The 12,134-nt window shown below is 28.4% G+C and overlaps 1 protein-coding gene and 1 long non-coding RNA gene across 2 annotated transcripts in view; both read left to right on the top strand.

The window, feature by feature from the left end:
* LOC116186315 overlaps positions 1-7,068 on the top strand; it is a 26,030-nt gene extending 18,962 nt beyond the window's left edge. The window contains exon 3 of the long non-coding RNA XR_004151279.1: positions 7,056-7,068. This is a non-coding gene — a long non-coding RNA (uncharacterized LOC116186315). The remainder of the gene's footprint in view (positions 1-7,055) is intronic.
* Positions 1-12,134, top strand: part of LOC102680671 (leucine-rich repeat and immunoglobulin-like domain containing-NOGO receptor-interacting protein 4) — a 448,888-nt gene that overhangs the window by 129,325 nt on the left and 307,429 nt on the right. The window lies entirely within an intron of this gene.

The raw sequence follows: 12,134 nt of genomic DNA, 5'->3' as shown, positions 1-12,134 counted from the left end.
TTTTTTTTTTTTTTCTTTTTACAACATCGCGTTAATGTGATTTATTGTCTCTTTTTTCTTTGTCTTTTTTAAATTTCTACATCATGACGCATTAATACATGGCGGATATCATATACAATGTAATTAAATTTTAATGAGACTTCTTCATCAGGCAGAGTTTCCGTTTTCCGTTTTCAGAAATAGGCCACCCAAATAATTTTGCGCAAAATTGATAGGCAGAGGAACGAGTTAACTCCTCCACGCTAATAATTTCCGTAAGCTCGTGAAGATAGAATTTGCTCTCTGGAATAAAGTTGTGTTGCCCGGAAATATGGTGCTGCCTTAAAACCTATGTATTTCTATATGTATATATCCGCCTGAAAATTATTTCTAAAATGTAGAAGCGCGTAAAACGAATTTAACTCGTTGACGAACAATTTTTCTCCCTCAATAATAATCAAGAAACAATACAAGATAATATGAGTATACTTCCAAATATAACATTTCGATGTAAAAATTGAAATTTTTATCATTTATGAAATGTTCTTTAGAAAAATAAATTATTTGATTTTACACAAATTAAAAAGCACATAGAACATAACTGAAAAAATTAAATATTTCAATGGGATATCTCAGAAATCGATTAATTCAAAAGCTCAACTATTCTAATTCTAATTCTCAAGATGATTTTCAAATAAAATAATTATTAATCTCCCATAGAAATAATCTTTAAGAAAATTTTAATTTCGGTTTTATCAAGAAATTAACGAAAAATATTATCCAATTACAGAACATATAAATCTATGTTGTCGATATTATTGAATATTATTGATATGCCAGGCTTAACATATATTATTTCAACTATTTGTTCAATCTCGAGAGCAGCACATACTCATCACTACTGTTACAATGACATAACAATGACATACACATGTTTAACCAATATTTTGACCAATTATTTCGTTAATAATTATTAGTAGATCATAGTAGATCAATAATTTGCCAAAATTTTCATTAATAATTCGTTAACCTCAAGAATCATTATAATAAATTTTTCATCAACAGATTCATTAACTATAGATTCTAAGTTGAATTCACAAACCAATCAAATTTTAACTCTCGATCTTTATAATCGTCTCTAGAATAGTACAAGTCTTAAATAATTCCTTATTTTATCACATGTACATTTCTGTGTCATAAAAGAAACATTCCTACCAATCTTAATAAAGCTGCACAGTTGAAGTGCACATACACTTATCAAATCCATATAGCCGTAATTCACGATTATCCACACGCGTTTCAAGACAAATCGAGTCAACGGGGGGGTATCACGACAAGTTTCGCCGTCGAGTCGTTAGCTGACAAGTCGATTCAGCACAGTGGACCAATTTTTCCCTGTGCGCGACTGAAAAACTGATTGTGCCGACACTGTCAATCACGGGCGGCGGATATAAAAGCGATTACCGAAACATCACTAATGTGATTTTCCCGGCGAGCAGAGCAGCCTTTGCGGTGTATCAGTGTGACATCGGTGACTCTTGCTTGCTTTGCTCGAGCGAGGCTGAAATTCATCGTTTCGGAACTAAAACGAACAAAAGCAGAAAAAAAAAAAGAAAGAAAAAGAAAAGAATAGAAAGAAAAAAACGATAGTCAAGGATCAGTGATCTCTTCGCTACGAAGGCCAAAACATCGATAGAAATGTTCATTTCGAGAGATGTATAATGTGATTAGCATATCTCGTTCCATTCCGCAGATTCAGCTCGATGTGTACACGTGAAGGTGTACGACCTGTACGATTATCGAGATCCCTGTTCGAGCTATCGTAAGGTTATTTACCTGAATAAACCGTTCGATAAAAAGTGTGCGCGCGTTCAGACCACGTGAGACGAGATTTAATAATTTCGCGTGGCTTTGTATACAATTGGAATATCGCCTAGTGTGGGATATTAATTTTTCATCATGCGATAGACACAAGAAACTTTTTTTATAAGTATCGTTACACTCTTCTTGGATTATACATGGAATATAGAAAATGTCTTATGGATGATGATGGGCGCAATTGTGGAGGAGGTGATTTATATGAAAAAATAATATAGAATATAATTTTCATTTCAATATATGTTTCCTTCTTAAATCGATTTTTTTAAGATCTTTAAAAGATTGACAAGGAAATAACTTGATCTCCATATTTTAAAGTTTTGTGACTTTTTATATCATAACGAAAATAATAAAATAACTCATCAAAAAACATAATTATCACGTGGATGATATGTATCGTTTCTCATGATTAATTTCGTAGTAATAATTAAATTATGAATAAGTATCGTTAAATTATGAGGCACAGTCTTAATACGCAGTATACGCATTGATTAATTGGAGACTGCTTTATCTAATGTTTTAATAAACATCAAGTTCGGAAAAATAAATTATATTTCATATTGTAAATAAATAATTTATTTGAAATTCTTAATAACAGTAGAATATATAAACTCAAAAGTTCTTAAGTATGAGTCTATTGATTTTCAATTTTTCATTTAAATCAGAATTCAATTTAAATAAATATATTCAACAATATATTATTTCTTTTTTCAAATTGTAACATATCTATCATATACAATGCGTTAGCTTGTTTTCCTTTGTAATAAAAATAATAAAAGTTTAATCAAATATTGACGAAAATTTTCAATGAGGATTCAAAATATAATAATTAAAGAAAAAATATTAAATTTCCTATCCGATTTATTTACAATGACAGAATTAATAAACAGTTAATAAACAATTATACACAAAACATAGAATCAGAATTATTCCAAAAGTTTAATTATTCGAAACATGTAATATAGAATAAATAAATAAATAATAAATAAATAAATATTTTTTTCTATCATAACATTTCATTCACGTTGCTTTCCAACTTGCTCATCTGCCTCCATGTTGTTTCAATTCCACCTTTGTAACAAATTTCAAACATAAGTATCACGTAATCATGAAATCTGCGCCATAATACGGAACTGCATTACTGAATTCGGTGTTTCGAAAGCTTTTGTTTATCATTAGCAGCGTTGTCATCGTGGCTTATCGCGGGAACAACAGTAATAACCCGTGCTCGAGTACGAAAAGTCCGCTCGGTTACGGTCCTCTCGAGTTTATTACTTTATCGGTGTATTACGTGACGCTTTCACGGCCCGTAATTATAATTAATGCGGCCGAAGTCAGCGCGGCGTGCGTCATTTGGAAGAGTGGCCATTATTAAGGGCCTGGACTGGCGGTCACGCCAGTGTCACTGTCAGTGCGTGCTCGTTGGTAATTCTGTGGCGTTGATAACCGGCGCGCCGTGCCATTAGGTGGTAGATTTTATTGTCCACCCCAAACTCAGCCCGATAATCATCGCGATACCTTAGCTCTGGCTGGAACGTGCACGTGAAGGAAATGTACGCCGGCAATCAGTATACGCACCTGTGCGACATATGTACACATGAACGGTTGGCTCTAGTTCACCACGAGCATCCCGAATATAACCCCTGTTTCACCCTCCCTTTCGTGGCGCTATCGAACGTTCGACGGAGAGATTGTTTCCTTCCAGGCTGATTAATTCGACGATTAATTGATTATTTCGCCCCCTCTGGCGGTTGTTTTTCGAGGCTTTAGATTAGAGCATGAAAGATAGATTTTTAGAATTTAGAGGTTTATGAAAATACGAGAAAATAATTAAATATATATTTTGTTTTATTTGTAGAATATTTTACGTATACAAGATAGTAATTAGATTGCGAATGTTTATGCAAATTTATATTTCTATGAAAATAATTAATCTTTTATTAGGAATCTTCTTCATCCTCAAAATGTTATAGTACTATTTTATTGGATCTTGGATATTTTATATTTGCATATTATATTTATCGTATGTATAGTGTTGTATGAAATTTGCACATTTAAATTTCCAATAAATTCATAAATATCCGCTATCTAATTATAATAATGTTTAGAATTTCAAGTTATTTTTATATTTAAACAAAAATAAGCTATTTGACTTTACTTAAAATAAAATTATTTTTAAATAATCTAGTAAAAGTAAGAAGTTTATCGAAATTTTTCATTCTTTTAATAACGATAATAACAGTATGATAATAGATAATGACATTAATTAATAATATCAGTATTTATGTAAAAGCCTAGAAATTGAAATTATATTTGATCCACATATTAATATATTTTATAAAAAATGCGCATTTTAATTCTCCTCTCTGAATATCATCAGTTGTATTAATACCAGGAATTGCCAGTAGCCAAATGAGCTTATAAATATGCAAAGGCTAAACAAAAATTAACCAAATTTAATCTCACATAATTTTCAAATAGACTTTCCTTAATCCTTCAATTTTATTTCATAATTCAATGGCATATTATTTTTTCAATTAAATAGCACACAGGAGCTTTTTATATTTGGCATATTTTTTCTTTTTCTTTTTTTTTTTTTTTTTTACAGTCTTTTCTATATTATATGAAAGATTTTTAAAAAATTTATTGCTATACTTACTTTTAAATATCCATTTTTAAATTATATATATTTTATGAAATAATACACGAAATTCTTCATATTATCTTTAAGATTAAAAAGTGGTTATATAAAGATAAATCTGAAAATACTTTTCTTTCAAAATATTCATATAAAAGGAAGAATTTTTAAATTTCTTATTATAGTAACTTATTCTGAAATACTCTGTATAATTAAATATTTAAAACAAAATTATACAATTTTGCAATACAATAACGTAGAAAATGATTATTCTGTAAATGAATATTCTGAATAATAAAAATTATATAAAAATATAATAAATCATTTATCTCATTACTTACTTACAACTTTATGTTGTACCTCATCTTTTCACTGGATCTTGCAAGAATTTGACAAGGAAAGGAACTGTAATATCTCAACGAGACCAGAGAGTTTCAAATGAAAAGAAGTTACGTATGTGAATGTGGAAGAAAGATGAATGAGACGAATAGAAGAACCTCGTCTTATCTGGGTATGTGATATTCGCATAACAAAATCTGTCGCACGTGATGGAATCTTAGACGCTGAGATTATTACTAGCTATAAAGGCCTTTTTGGGCGGCTATCTTTGACTTCACCATAAAAGCAATATTCGAAAATAGAATACAAATTATACGTACGTATGTGTATATATGTGTAAGAGTTATTCAGATATAAAAAAAAAATGGAGACATTGCTCCATAAAAAGAAAATATTACAAACGTGACAGAATCTCGTATATCATTCTATAGAGAGCATCAAGAATAAAATATCATTCTGTATCACAATAATTTCATAAGTATACTATCGTCAAAAAGTTTCGAATTAAATTTTAATTAATAAAAGATTCGAATTAAATTTTTCTAATAAATAATTTTAATTATTAGAAAAATATTATAGAAGAGTAGTATATTGAATGAAAAATAATATTTATTAAATTGTTATAGTTTCGTCGAAAAATATGAATAATTTAATTGTTTCGTAAATTTCCAATATTTTATTTAATAATTTCTCCAAATAATCTTCTGAAATTTATATCTAAGCATCTTGTAAATATTAAATATATATAAATATATTAAATATTGCAAATATAAGATACACTGTGGATTGAAAGATTTTAGCTTCTATTTTATTAAAAAAATGCCACAAATATTCAATGGAAGACAAGTTTGGGATCTGAAAAACTTTCACAATAATAACAATTAAAAATAAACATTATATGGAATTCAATAAGGTATCTTTATATAATAAATTGCTTAAATGTTTTCGTTTCCAAACATTTTGCCATCAATATACATATCTTTCTCCATGTCAGAAATTGCAAGAACAAGTTTAATCGTGAGAACTGAAGTTTTTGTCTTGTTAGAAGGAACCAAATTGAAGGCTATCCCCTGTCGGATGACTGCTTTGCTCAATTGAGCTGGTCAGATGAATTCTTTCCCTCTGCGTCTAATATTCGAATGGCTGCCGCCCACACAAGGTTAGAGACATTTTTCTTTTTTAAATGGGGTGATACGTCTTTATCAACGCGATGTCATAAGTAACGTAGAAAACAAATTTAACAACAGACGTTGAACACGGATGGTCCTCTGAATCATAATCATCGTCAGATTACACAGTTATGAATATTATTACTGGTGACTGGAACATCTGTTTTCTATTAGGCCGTAACGTACAACATCCTGAAAGTTAATTATTACGTGTGGATGTACAAGGGTGAAAAAGATTCAATTTATAATTCTTTTAAGAAGACATATTTTTTTTTGTCATTATATTTGAAAAAGTGTTGATGAATAATAATCAAATGTAAAAATATTAGAAGATTTATTAAATTCTTATATATATATATTTATATTTTCTTATATTTTCTTTCTTGATATGTTTACATTTTAAAATATTATAATATTTGTAAATTTGAATTAAATAGCTTTTATGTAAATTTTAAGAAATATTTCATAGTAATATTTCTTAGTAATGAAAAATAGATTGTTTGAATTTACAATAATAAATAAATCTCTTATTGTATTTTGTAAAATAATAAATTTTGAAATATAAATTTTATATAGTATTTTTAAGAAGAAAATGCAAAAGATTTTTAAATTTTTAATCATTTTTATTTGAAACTTTTAATATTTATTTAATTAATATTTTTTATAATGTATAAAATTAGAAAAGTGTAAAAGAAGGAAAATAAAAATTTTATTAATCAAAATTATTACATTACAAAACAAAATTTTTACAAATATTTGGAAAGAAAAATCTTTTATATTATACATTATTATATATATTGTTCTAAAATGGCGGGAAAATTGCTGTTTGAAATCAAAAAATCTGAAAAATATCTTTCTATCATAATATATCAATGCTTGAACTACATTGTTATCTAACAAAAGAAAATTCTAGTCATTGAGATTTTTAGATAAATCGTCTCAAATTATTTTGAGTTTGAATTGCGAGATTTCCTTAGTTCCTTTCCAATTGCTTTGTTCGATTGTTTGAAAAATTTTAAGATCTAATTCAGAACTTTTGTATTTATGTGTAGATGTATCTGTGTGGATAAATGCACATACGTAGTTCGAAGTGATTTATTATAGCCGTTCCATGAATCCAAGAGAATAGATTGCAAGAGAAAAATTTGCTTTTATAAAAAAAAAAGAAAAAAAGAAAAACCATTATATCAACATGACACATGATAATAATTCAAATAAAAATCTTATTAATCGAATGGAATTTTATCAAATTTAATTTCCATTAAACGAATAAAATAGTATTATTTTCAAGCTCTGATGGTCAAAAACACGCGAAAACCTCGTCTCGCCGGTACGTTCATCAGATATTTAACTTCAAATGAAAATTTTTATCAATTTCATTAACAGATACAATATTTTTCTTTCTGATTTTGCGCTACGTAGATATTTTTTTTTATTTAGCTCGTTACGATGTATCGTGCAACCGAAAAAAAAGTAAACTATCGAAAAATTTTTACTCTCACATTTAACAATAATTTGACGCAATAAAATTGCTCATTTAAAAAATTGTCTTCGATTTGAAATTCACGATACGTTTAATTCGATCGATTTGCCAAAGAAGATTCTTTACGTTCGATTTTATTGGGATTATTTATTTGACGTTATCGAAGATCGAGAATAATTCTCGCAGCCTCGATAGACTACGCCGTTTTAATAAACTGCTGCATCGCCAGTTACGGTTTAGGCAATTACTCTCTTAGGGAATATTGCAGAAACCGTGCCGACAACGCATGAACACGTATCGATCGTGTAACGATCATTCGTGCGTAATATTTATTATCGGGTCGGTTAACGTATATTCAACGAATATAATATCGTTTAATTAACAGTTGAGTGCCGGTAATCCATCAGAGCTATTGTAAACACGAGTAATTGACGTAACTACGATAGAATTAATGTTATTACAAGCAAAGAAGTTATGATGACATATACAGCGTATTTTGTGCTTTTCAAACTGGGCAAGGATAATCTAAAAGTGAAAGTAAAAAAAAATTGTTATGTGAAATTTTCCATTAACGTTTTGAAATTAAATTATTGTATATTAAATATTTTCTCATTTATTATTATCGATAATATTATATTTATTAAATATAAAAAAGAAAAAATTTACTATAATAAAATTGAAATGTCAATAAAATTTAATAATCAAAATATCCATGTGAATTTTTTCTTTTATTGAATTATTTTTTGTGTTATTTATTTATTTATTTATTTATTTATTTTTGATAATATATTTTGTTTTGGAACAATAGAATAGAAAAATCTTTCTATTCTAATCGTTACATTATTTAATGTATCAGAATTTAGGCTAATTAATGATTCAAGAATTAAAGAATAGGAATAATACATTTATATTTTATCATTATTTACATAATGTTTCCTAATTTATGAGGATTTGTTAAAATGCTCATTTCAAAATATTTCGTATTTTGTGCAGAATTTATTGCTAACACATACGTTCTGCTTATGACTTGTAGACGCATCGAAGTGTTTACAGATAATATTTATATAATAATATAATATTAATATGATATATTTATTACTATATATAATATTTATATAACGATATAAATATAACATATTAATATTTACTTATAAGTTTCATCGAAATGTTTATAAACAAATTTCATTTAAGATTTTTTTTTAATCATCGGGAAATTATAAGATCTTTTTTTCGAAACAATTATATTTTTCTTATTTTCACTTATACACTATGCACTACATACTAGAATTAAAAAAATGGTAAAATGGTAGATAACTAAATAGAAACTAAATAAAATCAATAATTCTTCATCGAGTCCATATTCATAGCTCATTTCTCTGTCCAGCATTATTTTTGCAAGCCAATCCACGCGTGGACATCAATAATTTGTTGCGAATACATAAAGATTATAGATCACAGAACATGCGTTAAATAAAGCCGGAATTAGAATCCAATTATGGTAATGTTTCAGTAAATATAAAGAACGTAATTACAGCTTAGAGGCATTCCATGGAGTGGAAAATACAGTGCAGTTCATATTTACCCTTATCGTGTCCTCAGTGGCCATTAATCATAGGGTTGGAGTCGATCATTACCTCTATAGCAGCGAGGGTTATCGCGTATTTGTAATTATACCCTCCTAATATCTTCCTCATCAGGATAGTAATCATGCTCACCAAATGTCCCTAGTTGACCGAGATTGTCCCCAATTCCGTTTTCCCCATCTGTGACAGATGCTTTAGGGAGATGGATGATGACAAAAACGTGGCGAATCGTGGAATCATTTCACGGATGCATGACGACGAGCAATCTTGTGGTATATACGGAATAAATAATCGTGCCAAACTTTTTATGAGCTGCGAATGTAGAATATCTAGTAACTGATCTAGTGACAAATGGACAGGGGGTGACATCTATATCTAAAAATAAGGAAGAAAAGAAATAAAATTTTTTTGCAAATTTTCATTTTGGAATAAATCATTTGGAAATTTTTCAAATATGTACAAGTGAAATTTATTAATTCCAGATTGGATACCGATGAATTATTGATGGAAGGTTATTCTATTGTATTCTATTGTATGAAAAGTATGGAATGAAACTTTTTTATTTAATTCATTTCTCAAAAATGACAACATCAATTTGATTTTTTTGAAAATTAGTTTTTAAATAAAAAAATTTATATAGATAGAATAACCTTCCATCAATAATTCATTCATTCAATCGGGAATTAACCAATTTATATTTGAATAGTTTTCAAGCATGATATATTTGAAAAATTTTATTCTTTTTCTTCTATTGAAAATTATTTAATTGACATTAATATTATAAAATATTAAATTTTAATAAAACCCGGAGGAAAAATTCTAGTTATACCATTTCGATTCTTATATATTTTCTTTAGGATTAATTCTAATTATCGAAATATTAGAATCATTAAGTATAATAGTTACTGTGATAATCACAATGGGGATTTGATTTTCGAGTTACTAATGAAACTTTTATAGGATCAGATATTCTATATTTTTAATGAATATATGATGAAATCAAATCGTTTTTATATATAATATTTTTTATATAATATTATATATAATCGTTTTATATAATATCGTTTATTATATTTTTCGTATCTATATAATTTTATAAAATATAATTATATATAATTTTTAAAGATGGTCAATTATCTTTGCATAATCAATATTATTTTATATGAATATTTTCTCCATTTAATCTCGTCTATATCGTAATTAAAATTGTAAATTGAACTCTCATAGAAAATGTTTCTGTTTCATACAATTATCTCTTCTTTATTCCTTTTTTCAAAATGGTGTTATGTACACGATGTTGATATTTAATGAAAAGAAACATCTGTGTCAGTGCTTTACAAAGAAACTGAAAGTTTTTGAAGTGTTAAGTTAACACTTAATTTAAGTTCAGTTAATGCTAATATTTGCGAAAGAAAGGTTACATACCTGCTGCAAGAACATGCACATATGTAAATGTGTGTAAGTAGATATGGGGTGTGTTCTCAATGGAGAACAGTGCGTGTACTTTGAAAATTTACAGTGGAAGTTCGGAAAGTAGAACATGTTTAAGAAGGAATATACATATATATATCATTCATATTGACTTTTACACGATGTTGAAAAATCATTTATTATAATGATTTTAGAATGAGAAATAGATGAAATAGAAGAAAGATAATAAAAGAAAAAAATTCATTTAAATTTAATTCGATATTAAAGTAAAATAAGATGAAAATTTTTTTCTCTTATTTATACTTTTGCTATTTATACTTTTAATAATTATAAAAAAAATTACTAATTTAATTATTTAAAGATTAATAATATTATACACTTTTTTATCATATTTCAAAAATACGTTTAAAAGAAATAAATTTTACGCCTTTAATCTGATTACAGACAAGTTTCTTTCCATTAGAAATAATCACAAAATCCATTTCCATTTTATAAAAATTTACACAGTTTCGCCATTGTTTCTCTAATTACACTTTTTCTCGCTCAAAATTCCACTTTTTCCCTGTGTTACATCACACAATTTTCACCCCTCGAATCCTAGAAAAAACATACACACACCCTCGAGCAAAATCCACGTCGACTCTGCTCCACGTCGCCCTAAACCAAAGGAAATCGATTCATCCATGGTCGAAAGCAGAGGAAGAAATATACATTTGCCATTCCTCCAGTTCGACACCACCGTGTTCAAAATCCTAGCGTAAATACACGAGGGCTGGTAAACACCCCGCCGGTGTATATCGTTAAGCAAAAACCCTCAGAGCCACTTTTCTCCTCGAGGGGCGAGGTAATTGTGTGCGTGGCCGTGCTCCGCGCCTATTTTCTGAGCCGAATCTCCGCGACTGATCCCTGACGTCACACTTCCGCCGCCGGTTCCCTCTCTTTCGAGATCCGACATAGATTGGGGGGGAGCCAGAAACGAGTTTGTTCGTGCATGGAGTTTCATGGTTCGCCTTTGTTTGCCGTTCTTACGGCCGCGAACGCGGAGGAAGCGGACAAAGGGCGAAGAAGAGAGAAGACGGGGATCACGCAGGAGAAATTTCATGTCCGACGTTTTTTATCTGTTTTACATCGCGACGATTCGCATCGAGACGAGAGAATCATGGAAAGAAGGGGAAAGGTTCAGACTTTTTGACGAATACGTGGTTCCTTCTATTATAATTCATTTCGCGTGTAGTATTTCGATTAAAAAATTAGGATCATTCGAGTTTCTTTCAATAATTTTTGTGCTTTCTTAAGAGATTTAAAGACTTGGACGAAATTTAATTGAATATTTCATTGATTATTTATATATTTCACATGTGTATATTAGTAATTTATATGTTATTATAAATAATATCTTATTATTTTATTATGTTATATAGTGTACGAGGATCAAATGCTTATATATTTATAAAACATTTGTGTACACATCACCAATCGTTAGCTGATTTAAAGAGAAAATTCTAGACATTTGGCAAAAATAAAACAATATGTCGCAAAAGAATATAAGGTGTAAAACTAAAGAAAGAAAAAATCAAATTATTAATACATGTATGTGTTTACTTTAATAAAATATAAATCAATAAAACATAATA

Source organism: Apis dorsata, unplaced genomic scaffold (genome assembly GCF_000469605.1).
Source record: "Apis dorsata unplaced genomic scaffold, Apis dorsata 1.3 scaffold_598, whole genome shotgun sequence".
NCBI lineage: Eukaryota > Metazoa > Arthropoda > Insecta > Hymenoptera > Apidae > Apis > Apis dorsata.
This window is presented reverse-complemented; position numbering and strand designations above follow the sequence as displayed.